This window comes from Armigeres subalbatus, chromosome 1, assembly GCF_024139115.2.
Source record: "Armigeres subalbatus isolate Guangzhou_Male chromosome 1, GZ_Asu_2, whole genome shotgun sequence".
Lineage (NCBI taxonomy): Eukaryota > Metazoa > Arthropoda > Insecta > Diptera > Culicidae > Armigeres > Armigeres subalbatus.
Window position 1 is genome coordinate 309,214,379 of NC_085139.1, and position 17,132 is coordinate 309,231,510.

At 41.5% G+C, this 17,132-nt stretch overlaps 1 protein-coding gene across 3 annotated transcripts in view; it reads left to right on the forward strand.

Annotated features, from left to right (window-relative positions):
• Nucleotides 1–4,708: 4,708 nt before the first annotated feature.
• Nucleotides 4,709–17,132, forward strand: part of LOC134207903 (uncharacterized) — a 51,041-nt gene continuing 38,617 nt past the window's right edge. Inside the window, exon 1 of one of the 3 annotated variants that reach the window (XM_062683946.1) lies at nt 4,709–5,086. The gene's annotated coding sequence lies outside the window, so the exon portion shown is untranslated. Of the gene's footprint in view, nt 5,087–5,268; nt 5,400–17,132 lie in introns of those variants that run through there. The other 2 variants (XM_062683944.1, XM_062683945.1) reach the window with 2 other exon arrangements.

Here is a 17,132-nt window from a genome sequence, read left to right on the forward strand (position 1 = left end):
ATAAACATAAACATAAACATAAACATAAACATAAACATAAACATAAACATAAACATAAACATAAACATAAACATAAACATAAACATAAACATAAACATAAACATAAACATAAACATAAACATAAACATAAACATAAACATAAACATAAACATAAACATAAACATAAACATAAACATAAACATAAACATAAACATAAACATAAACATAAACATAAACATAAACATAAACATAAACATAAACATAAACATAAACATAAACATAAACATAAACATAAACATAAACATAAACATAAACATAAACATAAACATAAACATAAAACATAAACATAAACATAAACATAAACATAACCATAAACATAAACATAAACATAAACATAAACATAAACATAAACATAAACATAAACATAAACATAAACATAAACATAAACATAAACATAAACATAAACATAAACATAAACATAAACATAAACATAAACATAAACATAAACATAAACATGATGCATTTCACTTGTTTTACACAGCTATGCAATCTGTGGCTGAAAAATTCACTTTTGAAAACGCGCCAATCAGCACGACGGAAATAATTTTCAAAATGGTAGCTCACCCGGAGAAAAAGAATAAAGAAAACATCATCTAGGGCCTCTACAAAAGCGTTCAGCATTTTTTGATTGGCTAGTTGGTAAATTTTCACTTTTCTCTGGTGCTGTTTAGCAATTTAGGGATTTAATGATTTGTTTAGTAAGTGTGTACAATTCTGCAAGTTTTTAATATGTACAGATACTTCATTAAAATAATATAAAGTTGTTAGATTGTATTGTATTGTGTTAAAAATGTTGTTCCGTCTTCTTGTACACCACCTAAGATGATCTTACGCACCAGTCTCTCGAGTACTCCGAGTGCTTGCAAGTCCTCCTCGAGCATTGTCCAAGTTTCATGTCCTTAAAGGACTACCGGTATTTTGTACATGATACATTTGGTTGGGTTTATGAATCTTTTTTGACCGCAGTTTCTTCTGAAGCCTGTAATAGACCCGACTTCCACAGATGATGCGCCTTCGTATTTCACGACTAACAGTATTGTCAGCCGTAAGCAAGGATCCTAGGTAGACGAATTCATCGACCACCTCGAAGGTTTCCCCGTCTATAGTAACACTGCTTCCCAGGCGGGACCTGCTGCGCTCGGTTCCGCCCACAAGCATGTACTTTGTTTTCGACGCATTCACCACCAGTCCAACTTTTGTTGCTTCACGTTTCAGGCGGGTGTACAGTTCTGCCACCTTTGCAAATGTTCGGCCGACAATAATGTGCATGTCATACGCGAAACAATTAAATTGGCTGGTTCTGTTGAAAATCGTACCCCGGCTCTTACACCCGGCTTTCCGCATGACACTTTCTAGCGCAATGTTGAACAACAGGCTCGAAAGTCCATCACCTTGTCTTAGTCCCCGGCGCGACTCAAACGTACTGGAGTGTTCGCCCGAAATCTTCACACAGTTTTGCACACCATCCACCGTTGTTTTGATCAGTCTGGTAAGCTTCCCAGGGAAGCTGTTCTCGTCCATAATTTTCCATAGCTCTACGCGATCTATGCTGTTGCATGAAATCAATTAACAGGATGGTACGTTGGGACCTGGTATTCACGGCATTTTTGAATGATTTGCCGTATAGTAAAGATCTGGTCTGTTGTCGAGCGGTCGTCAACGAAGTTGGCTTGACAACTTCGACGAACTCATTCACTATTGGTGGCGGCACTAAGGATGGTGATCGCTCGAAAGTTCTTACGCTCCTGCTTGTCACCTTTCTTGTAGATGAGGCATACCCCTTTCTTCCACTCCTCCGGCAGCTGTTCAGTTTCCCAGATTCTGACTATCAGTTTGTGCAAGTGTCCTGGTTTTCCTGCTGCTTTATTGATCTTTAGCTGTTGGATGGCATCCTTAACTTCCCTCAAGGTGGGGGCTGGTTGGCTTCCATGGTCCGCTGAACTTACGTAGTCTTCTCCTCCGCTGTCTTGACTTTCATTGCCTGTATTCTCAATGCCATTTAAATGTTCCTCGTAGTGCTGCTTCCACTTTTCGAGCACCACACAATCGTCCGTCAAGATGCTCCCATCCTTATCCCGGCACATTTCTGCTCGCGGCGCGAAGCCTTTACGGGATGCGTTGAGCTTCTGATAGAACTTGCGTGTTTCTTGAGAACGGCATAGCTGTTCCATCTCCTCGCACTCCGCTTTTTCCAGGAGGTGTTTCTTCTCCTGAAAAAAGGCGGGTCTGCTGTCTCCGCTTCCGTCTATAATGTTCCACGTTCTGCCGGGTACCTTGCTGCAGCGCGACCGCCCGCGCTGCGTCCTTCTCCTCCAGAATCTGTCTGCACTCTTTGTTGAACCAATCGTTCCGTCGACTTCGTCCCACATACCCGACCTTTTTTCCGAGGCGTCGTTAATGGCTGCTTTAACTGTATCCCAGCAATCCTCAGAAGGGGTTCCATCAAGATCACCGTCTTCCGACAACGCTGCCTCGAAATGCTGCGCAAATGCAGAGGCGACATCAGGTTGCTTCAGTAGCTCTAGGTCGTACTGCGGCAACATTGTTGATGAAGGATAATTTTGGGCGCAGTTTAACCTTCACCAGATAGTGGTCAGAGTCGATGTTAGCGCTAGGATATGTCATGACGTCAAAAATGTCAGAGAAGTGCCGTCCATCAATCAGAACGTGGTCGATTTGTGATTCTATCTGCAGAGGTGTTCTCCAGGTGTACCGATACTGAAGGCTTTTTTGGAAGTAGGTGCTGCGAATGGCCATATTCTTGAAGGCGGCGGAAGCAATTAGTCGTAGGCCGTTTTCGCTCTTCAGCCGGTGAGCACTGAACTTTCTAATGTTTGGTCTAAACTCCTCCTCTTGGCTAACCTGAGCGTTCAAATCTCCTATGATGATTTTGACGTCGTAGCTTGGGCAGCTGTCGTACTCACGTTACAACTGCGCATAGAATGCGTCCTTATCATCATCAGTGCTTCCGGAGTGTGGGCTATGGACGTTGATTATGCTGAAGTTGAAGAACCGGCCTTGAATCTTCAACCTCTTGCACCTCCGGAGAAGAGCAAAACTGTCCAGCAGGATGTTGGCTTTGCATGAAAAATATCAGGGGTCAAGTTGGACTATACTCTGAAAACCCAGATACCCGAAACCTTGAGAAGATTTCGCTTGTGAGCGCAAGCAAATTAATCTGGCATGTGTAAATCCTAAATCACATTGCTTGATAGTTCTGCAAACAAGTTGAGCCATCCTGAACGTTAGGCCTGTGATTCATTTTCAGGAATACGAGATGCTCAAGGTACTCCAAAACGTTCTGTAGTTCAGACCACGGTATCTATCAGATCGATCAAGACTTTCGCAATATCTTCATTATCGATATTTACCCAATCCGGCGTAATAAGCATATGATCCTTATTTCCATGAACATGAGATCCAATGTCCAAGGTGCTCCAAAATTAATTTGAGTCAAAATGCACAATGATAATAAGGTTAACCTGCGATTTGTTTTGCGTACACGGACTTGGATGATCAAGTACAGTCAAACCTCCATGAGTTGATGCTCTATGACTCGATATCGACTCATGAAAGCAAATTAGGCCGTTACAAATATTTAATTTAAATTATATCCTACTGGTCTCCCCAAGTTTTACCAAAAGTACGCCGGCATTGGCTGAAAGCCATGCACGCCTTTTTAACTCTGAACTTAATGTTAGGTGTCCATGAGAGCTTGGAATCAAGAATTACACAATTTTAACGAACTACTTGAAATCCGTCACAGTCACTCATGGTGTTGCTGCCCTCATAAAGAATTAAGAAAAGTCGGCACAAATCTAACTAGGAAACAGGTCGAGGTGATGTTTGAACACTTTTCTGTTATCCGGGTGCACAAAATCCTTAATTTAGTATGGATATTTTTTAGGAAGCAACCCTTACAGTAGATAAGGGCATATTACTAGAAACATTGCTGTCTATTATGCTGGGTCGTTCGATAGAACATCTTCGATGCTTTACATCTGGCTTTACAGCTACAACGAGTTTGGAGTTATGTGGAGAGAGTACTCTTTCAGCACATGTATGACTCGTACATGGCAGATGTCACACGTTCGGTGGAACGGGTTCTGGTAAGAAAATTTAGCTTGGAGTGGCTTGTTCAGAGCCGGGATAAAACGCATTACTCCTGTAATCTTTTTACCGTTTTTATTCATTGTAGTATGATTGAAGTTGGTCGTTCTTAACATTGAACACTATTTTCATGCAATATTTCATTTTATCATGTAATATTCCTTCGCTTCACTCATAAACAATCAATTCGTCCGAAAAGTAAATCTCCAAGGTGATGAAACATTAAACGATCAATTTATATTTAATTGCGTCTACGCCCGACCGGCGCATTTTGTTCCCTAATTCGATATGAAAGTATCCCTCGTTTATTTTGACAGTTATCCTTGAACAGACATCCTTTCCACTACCACAGTCTCACCCTCGCAGTCGCAAAACATCACCAGTTCTACCCCACGGACCGCACGAAATTTCCCACTGCGAAAGGGAAAAGCAACCCTTCGCAGCACATGCTCACGCACACAGCCAACCGCAAGCATAACCGCCGATGACACAATCACCACCAACAGCAAGTCGCAATACTTCCCACTGGCCGTACCGTGCGCATTCCACCCATTTCCCATACACTTTTCATACACAACCACAGGACAGGAGGAAAAACTTGAATTTCCTTCGAGCGACTCCATTTTCTCGTTTTCTCGCGACTCCTCACGTACGACGAGGCTCCTCCAGTGCGACGACGACGGTTCGGGGAGGAAAGAAAGTACCTGCAACACCGTTCGCGATTGTTCGGAGTCTGAATTTTCCAACCTCCCGCAAACTGGGAAAAGGAGTTCAGCGAAAAGTAATTGAACGACGATGGTGATGGTGATTGAGTGTTTTGGCAGCACCATCAGAAGCACTGGACGAAGAAACAGCAGCAGAGAACTTTGCACCCCCCTCGGTGACGGTCGGTTCTAGTGCCCGGAAGCAGGCGACGGAAGCAAGAAAATGAATCCAGGTAGGCCGAGTAGTGGCAGAATCGCCTCCACCGAAGTACAGTAGAGTGTGCACCCCGCTTGCTTGGTTTGCGACCGGACGAGCGAGCATTAAATGGTGGGAAGGAAATTATGGTGCGCATTCAATGGCCTCCAACGAGTGCAAAGACGGAGGGTCCTGCTCCCCCTCTCGAGTGAGCGAGTGTTTTCCAAGGGGTTGTGGTATCAATTTCGTGGAAAAAGAGGACGAAAAGTGGTGTTTTTGAATATGTGAAAAATGAAATGAAATTTTGTTTGCAAAAGTAGTCATCCAAGAAATCGGTGAATGATTTCAAGGTGATTTTTTTTTCTTCCTGCTTAAAATCCTACCCGGGGGAGTAAGATCAGTCGAAGGCAAATCCAGTGTGCGTGCGATTATGAGTGGAAAATTATGGCTCGCGAGTGGGGCATGGGGGAGGAAACAGGAAATTATGTAAATCCCAACAAGCACCGAACAGAGGGAGGACGAATCATCAACAATTCAATGCACCTGAGGAAAAGTTCATTGCTACAGTGTTACATTGCTTACTACCATCGTCAGGCAGGCGGGCGGGCAGGCAGACAGGCAGGCACACATGCAGGCAATCAGTCCTGGCAGTAATTCAGTGGTAGTGCAGTGCACCTTCGTAGTTCGTAAACCACCAGCACGGGGCAAAAATGGTGGCCAAAACAAGTTGATGAATGAAGTGCCTGCTTTGTGTGTGCGCTTGTAGCCCTTTTATGGGGGACGATTTTCGAAAAATGGTGACAAGTTTGTTTTTGTTTTCTTTTTTTTTGCGATTAGTGTCTTTCGGTAGTCGATGGCAGGATGGACGATAGTTTGGATACGCAATATCATACCGTTTCTCAAAATAGTTAATGGTTGTAGGATGAACGGAGAGAATGTCGGTGGGTAGTCTACTCATGTGTACTAAAGGAAGAAGAAGTGAAAATAAACTGCGGATTATGGGATTCTATTTGTACAGGATAAGCCTTTATTTAGGACATGTGTGGAAGAACGTGGTCTGCTGTATTGCTTATTATTACCGCATTTTAGTTCTATGTGTATAGGGCCTCCGATGAGACAAATATGCGGTGATAAGTGGTGAATGTTTTTCAAGTGAGGGATTTAATATTGGTAACTATGGAGAAAAATGATCAAAGCAAGCCTGGGCTTTTGTCATTCTTACGGTGTGCAGAAACGAACATCTTTTTATCAGAACGCGTTTTTTTACAGAACATATAAAGACAAAAATTATAATAAACTAATTGGTTTTCATATAAAATTACTTATGAATAACAAATAGTAAATAGTTGAAATTGAATCTGGGTATCTAAAGTTAACATGAATTTTATTCGAATTCTTCTCGGAGTTCATCAATTTGAAAACATCGTAGAGCGAATTTTCTTTGAAATTGGTTCTATTTTTTTTTTACTAAAAATCAACCAAAGCCCTTTCGTAGGTATACATTTGAAATCTGTTTGGAAAACCTCATCAAATAGCACATATTAGTAATTGCAAAAAGTTTGATCGTTTTCCAAAACTCGATCTGATTTATTTAAAGGCTTATTTGGTTCCCTTTTACTAAAATTCATCCAAATTGCACCTTTAACCCTATCTTCTTCTTCTTCAATGGCTCTACATTCCAACTGGAACTTGGCCTAGCTGTTCAACTTAGTATTCTATTAGCGAAAATTGCCTAGACCGGCACCGGGAGTCGAACCCAGCCACCCTCAGCATGGTCTTGCTTTGTAGCCGCGCGTCTTACCGCACGGCTAAGGAATCGTGTTGATAGTTGTGTTTTTTAACTTGTCTTTATTTTAGGGCTCAAGCGCCATTAGGCATAACGGAGCCGTTATATCTTTGATTTTTAGTTAAAATCATGATTTGCGTCTTAATATTAGTTTCGGGGAGCCGAGAAACACGCGGCTTGGTCGAGCTTGAGGGGTACAAGAAATAAAAAAAAGGGAATGGGATAGGGCCTAGGTAGCGTTGTTGCGATGTTCTCACTGCTGATTGACAGGGGACAAACTGTAATGATACAAACAAACTTTTTTTTCCTGGCGGAGCGGGTGGGGACGAGGTGGACATGACCTTACAATAGACAGGGGGGTCAGACAAAAACATTGATTCGTTTTAAGAAGTTATGCACGATGGCCATGTACTCTAGATCAAGCTTACCCAGCACATCTCTAAAGTCTCATCTGGTTTCCTTCGGGTCGGCAACGGAGTTGGGACAACTCCAACGTCGTAATTGGGACAGAGAGTCTATTCGCTCTAATGCATAGTGTATAACCGCTAACTCTGCGACATATACGGAACAAGGGTTTTGAAGTTTAAGAGCGGCGCTATGAAAATCATTGAAAACACCAAAACCTTGCAAAAATTGGCGGTATGCACTGCGATCGGTGCGGATCTGGTATTTCACAGATCTTTTGACTCATGGTTAGATCAAAAACTACAGAAGAATTGGAGGAATCTAAGAAGCAACCACGATTGGGAACATTCGCAGAATGGCCAATCTCCAGGCTCATGTAACAGCAGTACAATGTCATAAATTTGGAATGGAAGTTTCGTTCGATTAGCTTCTCAAAATTCTGAATTACCAATGGGTTTAAGACCTCAAACCGAATGAGGAGCCTGAACGACAATTCCGCGAATCGATCTGATAAAGGGAGTACTCCCGCAAGTACCTTCAAACTCATTGTATGCGTCGAGTTCATACAGCCTGAAGCGATACGGAGACAACGATATTTCGCGGCGGATTGGAAACAATACCACCGTATTCGATGACTGACAGGATCGTTGTACGATAAAGCTTTATCATTTATCTTCCGGGTGGGCTCCTCACCATGCTCCGGTTACAGTCCGCATGAAGTTGATTCGTTGTTGGCATTTCTGATACAGATGTCTAATGTGCTTTCCCCAGCTGCCTTTCGAGTTGAACCAGACCCCTAAATATTTATATGAAATGCCTTGAGTGATTTTCTTACCCTCAAGCTCCAATTTTGCCGGCTTATGCTTCCTAGAAAAGACAATCAGCTCAGTTTTCTCCGGAGAGAATTCGATACCTAGCTGAATAGCCCAAGTAGACAAATTGTATAAAGTATATTGCAACAGTCCTTGCCGCTGTTCCTGTAAAGGAGACGACGAAGTCATCCGCAAGCTGTCTAAGCGTGCAATTTGCCATGAGACCAGACATCCATCGATATATCTGACTAAAAAGTTGTAAAGAAGGGGGCTTAGGCATGAGCCCTGGTTGAGACCCATGTAACTAATTCTTGAAGCTGTCGAGTTTCCATGAGAAAAGCTCATATGTTTCTCAAACAACTAGTTATACAAATAGTTGTTCAATATTGGTGAAAGCCCACACTCGTGGAGTTTGTCTGAAAGGACATCAACGCAAACTGAGTCAAAAGCCCCCTTAATGTCCAAGAAAACTGAACCCATTTGCGCTTTTTGAGAATAGGCCATTTGGATCTCTGTAGTAAGCAACGCAAGACAGTCGTTCGTTCCCTTTGCCTCTGCGGAATCCAAATTGAGTATTTGATAAGCATATGCGGTATTTCGAAAAATTTCGTTTCAGGTGGTTCGAAACGAAATTCCGGAATTTTAGCATGGCGAAATCTGATTTCTTGATTTCGTTTCGTTTCGTAGAATTACAAAAATTTCGCTAGAAAAAACTAGCTTCTAACGAAATTTAACGGAATTCCGCGGAATTTCGAAACAAATTTAAACTTAAACCATACTTTATGTTATGAAAAATGTTGGCTGTGCCGCTGAACAAAATCGTAAAGTTGTTTTCAAAACTTTTAGGTTATACAATATTCCTACATAACTACTACATAACCCCATTTTTAGTCGACAAATTCGTATGTAGTTTTCTTCTATATGAATGCGGAAACGATCGTGTGGATGCTGGTCATGGGACGGCAGCTAGTCACGCGAAGTGAAAAAAATCTACCTCGTGTAGCTGAAATTTGTTTAACCAGTGTGCAATCGATCGTGTTGATGCTGATCACGCCAGCTAGTGTGGGAGAACGCGAAGTGATAAAACTAATGTCTGCATTGAAGTGCACAACACTATTTAGTGCGGAATCGATCGTGTTGTAGAAGATTATTAAACGAAGCACATTGATCTTGCGTTGGATTGATTTGAAACACAGTTTTCGTCTTCATGTTTTCAAAATAACTTCGTTTACAATAAATATTTTGTCGCTTACCAAGGGGTTTCACGCGAATTACCTTCTCAACTAACCAACGATTCCTTTCCCGTAGCGCTCACGGAGATGCAGAGCATTCATCGGTCTCTTATAACAATGAGTGTTAAACTAATTTTCCTCTCCAAATCCAAAATTGACTATAAGCACGTGACCAGCATCATTATTGGTCATGAATTGGAAACTCCGAAGTAAGCATACAATAAGAATAACTTTTTTATATCCCAAGAATATTATTTAATTGGTGAGCTGTGCATATTTGCTGTTTCTCGGCCAATCATGATTAGCAACTACGATGTGTACAGTTAATCAAGCTAATAAGCTCTTCTTTGACTATTTGCACTAAATGTAAGGAACATTGCAGATTTGTGGGCATTTCTAGATCTTCGCATGGAATTTGCAAAAAAAAATCCAGAACGGGTTCAAAGATCATTAAAATAGCTGAAAGTTCTTTATTTATTGTCGGCGTAGCACCAACTTAGAATTCGGAAGTCCGGACTTCCGAACCGAACTTTCTTCCGAAGTTTTATCTGTCAAACTAATGGATGCGTTGTTTAGCGCATCTTTAGGGGAATCCAGCGCACCACTTCCGAAGTTGGGAAAGTTGCCTGTATCTGGAGAAAAATCCAACTTCGGTATAAAAAGCGGTATAAATTTATTCCGGATACACAATAAGATTGCTTTCAGCTCATACTGACCATTACAGCTGTTCTTATATGCCAAGGACACACAGACAATAGCTCAGTTTATCGAGTTGATTGTATATAAGACTATGGGTCTTTTTTTTTTTTTTTTTTTTTTTTTTTTTTACAAGGGAGAATGCATTTACACACTAACCCAGTACACGTGCATTGTAGTTGCCTCGTTTCCCCCAGGAACTACCTCGCAGTACTACTTCTGGGGGGACGGCAGTACTAAGCGTACTCACTCATTATCGCTCACACAGGCACTCGTCCCATGCGAGACTGACTTGGGTGCTCGCACCCCATTCACTCCATTTGAGTCTTACTTGGATGCTCTCCCGGACGCTCCGCTGCCATGCCTCGAGGTGTCAATAGCGGTAACTGCCTGGGCCTACAGATATTGCGCTACGACACTCTGCCTCAGCACGAGCAGATCAATCACACCACTGCCGAAGCAGACCATACGCTACCCTGCCGAAGCAGGGACACTCCCCATGCACCACATGTGCACAACTGTAGGTGTGTGGGTACAACCCACTGCTACCCTGCCGCCGAAGCAGCTTCTCCAAAGACCATTCGCTCCATGTGACCCTTTTTCGGCTGCTCACTCTAACACTCCACTGCAATGCCTCGAGGTGTCGATGGGATACCTCGACTCCTGCCTCAGCATGTGCAGTCCATACTCAGACTTCTGCTGCGCTTTGAGGTGACAATAGCGGCGGAGACACGCTATGACACTCCTGCCTCAGCACAACCAGATCACTCACTCCCTGCCGAAGCAGCTCACGCGCTACCCTACCGAAGTAGGTACACTCCACAACTTATTCTAACACTCCACTGCCATGCCTCGAGGTGTCGATAGCGGTATGTGGGGACTAATCAACGATACTACGCTACGACACTCTTACCTTAGCATGTGCAGTCCATACTCAGACTTCTGCTGCGCTTCGAGGTGGCCATAGCGGCGGCGACTCGCTATGACACTCCTGCCTCAGCACAACAGATCACTCACTCCCTGCCGAAGCAGCTCACGCACTACCCTACCGAAGTAGGGACACTCCACATGCCAGTTGGCACTCCCTCCCTGGGCTTGTGCTTTTGAAGCGGCACACAGTCGCTTTGATAGAGTCCGCTTACGGGCACTTGTGGTTTTTTGGGAGGGATTTTAGCAGAGCCCACTGCTAAATCCCACCACGCCCTAGGCAGTTCTCCCTGACTCGCAGACAGCTGGGGAGGGGTCGTCAAGCCCTTGGACATGGTCCATGCTGTCCCTACTGTCCCTGCTGCCCCCAAGACTATGGGTCTGTGAAATTCAATCTGAAATACATATCTTTGTGCATTTTAGAAAGGTGTACAGGATTATTCTATTGAGCAAATGTATGCTACATTAGAGTGATTCAAATTTTAACTTTTTTGCTCCCCTATGCTTAAACGATGGCGTTTGCTATTTTAATAATCGTCCTAATTTGGATGTAATTTGACTGAGCACAAGCAGTTTGAAGCTTATATGAAAATTACTATGAAAACAGTAACTTTTGTAGAAAACCGTTCCCCATCATTGCCCATTAAGCTCTAAAAATGTATGAATACGTTAGCAACATAGGAAATTTAACAAGGGAAAATATCGTCGTTGTTGCTAAACGATTTGATGCTGGCAACAAAAGTTATTAGGGAAATACTGAATTGTGGGAAATTCAATTTAACACGTAAAAGAATAACATCAATAATAATAATGAGCATTTCTGTTTTCTTTATAATTTTGCTCAAAAAAGTCAGATTGCTTCGCAACAACAACTGACTTTCAGCTTAGGATCTATTCTACGATAGCGATGTGTTAAATATATTCAAATATATTCTGGGCTGCTTCACGAAACGATCCTTTACATAAGTGGCAATTCTCTTAGTAATTTTCATATAACCTTCAAATGGCACGTGCACAATCAAATTACATCCAAATCAGTTAAAAATTTGGGAGGACTATTGAAATAGCAAAAACAATCGTTTAAGCACAGGGGAGCGAAAAAGTCAAAATTTTAATCACTCTAATGCTACATATATACAGTATATGTGGACGAAGAATAAGAAGGAATACATTTTGGCTGATACGCTCTTTTCAAATGTAGGTCTTGTAAATTCTCTATCTGCGTATACGCCTGGCAGATGTGGATACATTGATGCATTCATTTTATAATTTTGACTAAGTCAGTACTTAGTCCACGCTGACAAGACAATATGAAGTATGCTTCAGCATAATTACATAATTCTTAAGTGAACTAAGGTTTTAAACGAAATTTGAATCCGTATATGAAAAATCCTTTCTTTATTTTCATATACTTACCGATATAAAACTGATATAAAATTGGACAAATTCGGGAGCACACACTCCACGATGAATTCCTTTGAAAGCGGCACAAATGCTGGGGTATTGTCTTATCGCCAATGGTATATACGGCGAGAATGTGGTGATTTATCACAGATTGCCTTTTCTGTTATTGTAACTCTTTTGGTCGCAAAACAGTTATTCGACTTCAAAAAGGGAAAGCAGAATTGCGTACATAATGTAAAACCAATTTAATAAAAATTCCGCGGAAAAAAAAATTTCGTTTCGTTTCGAAAAATTTCGAATTAAATGAACCTTGATTTCGTATCGTTTCGAAGTATCGAAAGAAATCTTTATTTTCGTTTCGTTTCGATCCGAATCAACATAGACATTTTAAATATCGTTTCGTTTCGTTAGGAAAAAGTGTGATATCGCATACCCTTAGTATTTGATAGAAAACCGTTCGATTCAACCCATTTGTCGAGCCGATTAAGAATCATCTTCTCAAACAGCTTCCGTATACACGACAACATCGCGATACGAATTGTGATCCGACACAGGTTTCTCCGGTTTCTTTAGGGCGATCACTCTTTCGTTTCACATTCTTTTCCCGACGGTCCAAAGAGTTGTCATCGACGTTTCTCGCGATAGGTCATCGACGAAATGGCGCCAGTACCCTCGTTTCTTGGCATTCACGAGGCTCTTGAATTTTCGTTCAAGAGAGATATACCGATCATAATTATCCCGTGATCCACGTCTCCGATAATCCTTAAACGCGTCGGATTTTTCGCGATATACTATAGTACACTCGTCATCCCACCAAAGAGGAGATGGAGGACGTCGACGAGCTTTGAAAGTTCGATGTTGGTTTACGGTTACGTACGAAATCGGTATTCCAACGGAGGGAGTACGTCGACCAGGTCTTCTCCATCGATGATCACTTCAGCATATTTTCCCACGTCAATGTGCTTCGTGAGGTCGTATGCATTGTCAATCTGATGAGTCTGTCGCCATCCATTAGTAATTGAGATTCCAATAGGCAAGTGATCACTACCATGGGGATCCTGAATTACTTTCCACGTGCAATGCAATATTAGTGAACTCGAACAGATTGAGAGGTCAATTCTACTTTCGAGTCCTGAAGGATCCACTCGTGTTGCTTCTCCGTTATTCAAATATGTCAAATTGAAGTAGTCACACATGTCATAAATAAAGGATGAACGGTTGTCATCGGTCAGTTTCCCCCAGGCTGTGGCGTGTGAGTTAAAATCTCCTAGGATCAACCGTGGCTCAGGCATTGCTAATCAAATTGCCGTAAGGTCTCTGTGTCGAACAGAAGCATTTTGTTTGATATACACAGAGGCTATGCTTAAGCTTTTGCCTCGTATGGTGACATGGCATGCGACTACTTCAGTGTCTGTCATCGGTGGAAGATCAATTCTATAAAAGGAGTGGAGCTTGTTGATCCCCAAGAGCACCCCTCTATATCCATCGCCTCGATCTCGGCGAATAATATTGAAATCGTGGAAAGAAAGATTTTTATCTGAAGTAAGCCATGTTCCACTAAGAGCAAATGTATCACAAGATAAAGTGTGAACTAAATATTCAAACGCAGCTAAATTTTTCATGATGCTCCTACAATTCCACTGCAGAACTTCAATCTTATGCCCGACCTCGTTGGTTGAATTAGCCATCGAGGGATAAAATCGAATCAAGAACAGGCCATTTTGATGCCAGTTGCTTCAATAAGGGCTACTACTAAAACAAAAGTTTAATGAAATGGACGCAGTGGTTCATCCCGAACAAAAAGGGCTTCACCAGTGAGATTTTCTTATTGATAATGTTTCTCACTCCAATGTATTGAAGATAAAATCCACAATCCCAGAGAGAGTCATTTTGTCTGAGACCTCAACTTGGTTATGTTGAGGTACTCGCTGACTTTTTTGTTGCTGTAAACTTTCTGGGCGAAAAACTGGAACAGCTGGGGTTTTAGATGTTCCTGGAAGTGACGGAAACCGATAACGAACAACGATAAAAGAGAGGCAAAAACTGTTCCGAATCATAACAAGCCATGATAACAAATTTATCAAACTTGTATACAAGTGCGAAAAAACAGAATCGGATAGGTAGCCCCCACAGAAAAATGGTGATTCTCGCTTTGTTTTCGCTCCTTTCGTGTTGGTTATTGCACAGGTGTGTAGAACAAGTTGAAATCGCCAGAGCCAGTTCTCCCCGTATTTTGGAGCTTTCTGAAAGAAATTTATCATGGGGTATAGCGTCCCGAATCAGTTCTCTATCATGACAGCTTGCGAAAAAAGTTTCTCGCGGTATGCTACATATCGTATATGTATACAGAGATGATAAGTGAGAGACTTGCTTTTTCTCTTTAGGGTTCAATCCTCGTATACGAATGCAAAAATGGTAACTTGGCTTCGAAACCTCGCAGTTAATAAATGTGGAAGTGCTTAATAAACACTAAGCTGCGAGGCGGATCTGTCCCAGTGTGGGGATGTAATGCCAATAAGAAGAAGAAGAAGTCTGGTCCTTGACAAGGGCATCAAAGAGAGCAAAAAAGCCTACACGCTTAAAATCAATAACACAGAGATGTGTTTGCTTCACACAAAACGGACCAAATGCAGAACAATCTAGGGGATGAGCGACAGTTACACAGGCACAAAAATGCCTCGTACGGTCGTGATAACGGTCCTTTTCAACATGTAAACGTTTGTACAGATTCCTTGTTTCATGAGGAACCAAATACTGTTGAAAATATTGAAATCCTAGCTTCAATAAACCCAAACGAGCTATTTTTGTGGCTGTGAAGCAAACATATCTCTGTGTTATTGATTTTAAGCGTGTACTTCAACAAACTGTGTCAAAATGCCAACGCGAACCCATGGGCAGGGCTGCCATATATACAGATTTATCTGTATTTTACAGATTTTTAAACGCCAATACAGACTTGATACAGATTACATATTTTATACAGATTTTTCAAAAAAAGTACAAATTTGTACAGATTTTTAGATATTTTAAATATCATTGTCCCTATAAAAATCACATACGAGATCTAATTAAACATTTTAAAATTCTAATTATTGTGAGAATAGGTAAGCGAGGTTTTCTGGAAAACTATTACCACTGTCTGCGATGATTCACCAAATGTATTTGACTGATGGCGAATTGCCACGATTGCATTGATTAATATTTTGGTAGTTCTCCGTTGTGCTTTATTTAAAGTCTACTTCGATACAGTACTGTTATATCTGATGAAATTGATTGGGCCTCACAAAAGAACTCTAAATATATGTTTAAGGAGTTTCGGATATGTGAGTTTTTAAGCTAGATAAATGTTTCTTGAGTACATTCCGTCACCATATCAGGCCAGGTATATCGAATTGACTGCTTGGTATCTATCAGTATTTTTCCAACTTCGCTAGTCCCCCATTTCGGTTTTCAACTTGACTAGCGATATAATTATTAAACAAATTAAGATGTTTCACAGTCACACTGGAAAATTGTATTGCCATTGTGATATATTCTTCTTTCATAATGTCACACAATTGGTAGAGGTAAATAGAAAGATTTAAAACATATGTATGTATGAAATACATAAGAAATTTATTCCTACCTGTGTTATGAACATCAGTTGATTGGGCATCCATAAATGGCAAAATATGGCAGTTGCGAAATCAAATTTGATAATCGTTATTAAGACATGGACAAAAAATCATTGTTTCCTAATTTCGGTAAAATTTTTGCAGAGGTCGAATGATAATTGAGATGTGAAATTCAAAAGACGACATGAATTTCGGAAAAGATTGTGCTGCTTCTACATGATAATGCAAGGACCCCCCTTAAAAGATTCCAACGGATTCCTGGGATATTCAATTTTGTTTACCTTCTTTTGAAGAACTCGATGAAAATGTTATCTAAATACAATCACCAGAATCGCTATTTCACATAATTTATTTAAAAAAAATCTATATTTCCCAAATACAGACAATACAGATTTTTTACACATGCCAATACAGATTTACGAAAAAATCATCTGACAGCCCTGGGTTGACACCTATCGGGTGGAAATAGCCAAAACAAGAGGAACTCTGGCACATCTCGAGCAATGTCTAACGATGCTGTAGGTGATGATTGAAGTTTTATTTCCGCACTCCAGCTTTACCCGCCGGCGGCCAGTGGTAAGGGCAAGCGCAGCCAAATCACACGACCCGAATAAAACATCTGGTCTAGACAAGATCCTGGAAATAGCGTGGAAGGAAACCATAATAGAAAATCCGGACATATTTAGGTCAGCGTTTGGTTCTCTTAACGGAGCCTGACAAGCCACAAATCTGTCTTAAATATAGGGTAGGGAAGCTACTGGAGAAGTTAAGGTTCCCCCAGACCTAAGCGATTTCATCGCCGCGACACGGCGACAACTAGATTCTATTGTTGGCTCGCTGCAGGGAATGATCCATTTACGCTTCCATACCAACGGCGACAGAATCGCAGTCGCCAAGCGATTGAATCGCGTTGCTATTAACGCCTGGCGTGTGTTTGTGGGTACATTTATTTTAAAACGGGCTATCGCCCTACGTCGAACATGCAAGCGGTTGCATACCAGCAATTCGACTTTCGTATAGGAAGATCCACACTGAACGCCGTTAAGTTAATGATTTCCACTGTCGAAGTCGCCATCGAAAGCAAGTGCATTGGTATACTGATTTGGTTCGTTGCTGTTAGTGTGCGGAGACAGCAGGGACTATGTCCAAGGGCTTGACGAACCTTCCTTAGGACAACTACGAGTTGTGGTGTCTGCCAAGGATGTGG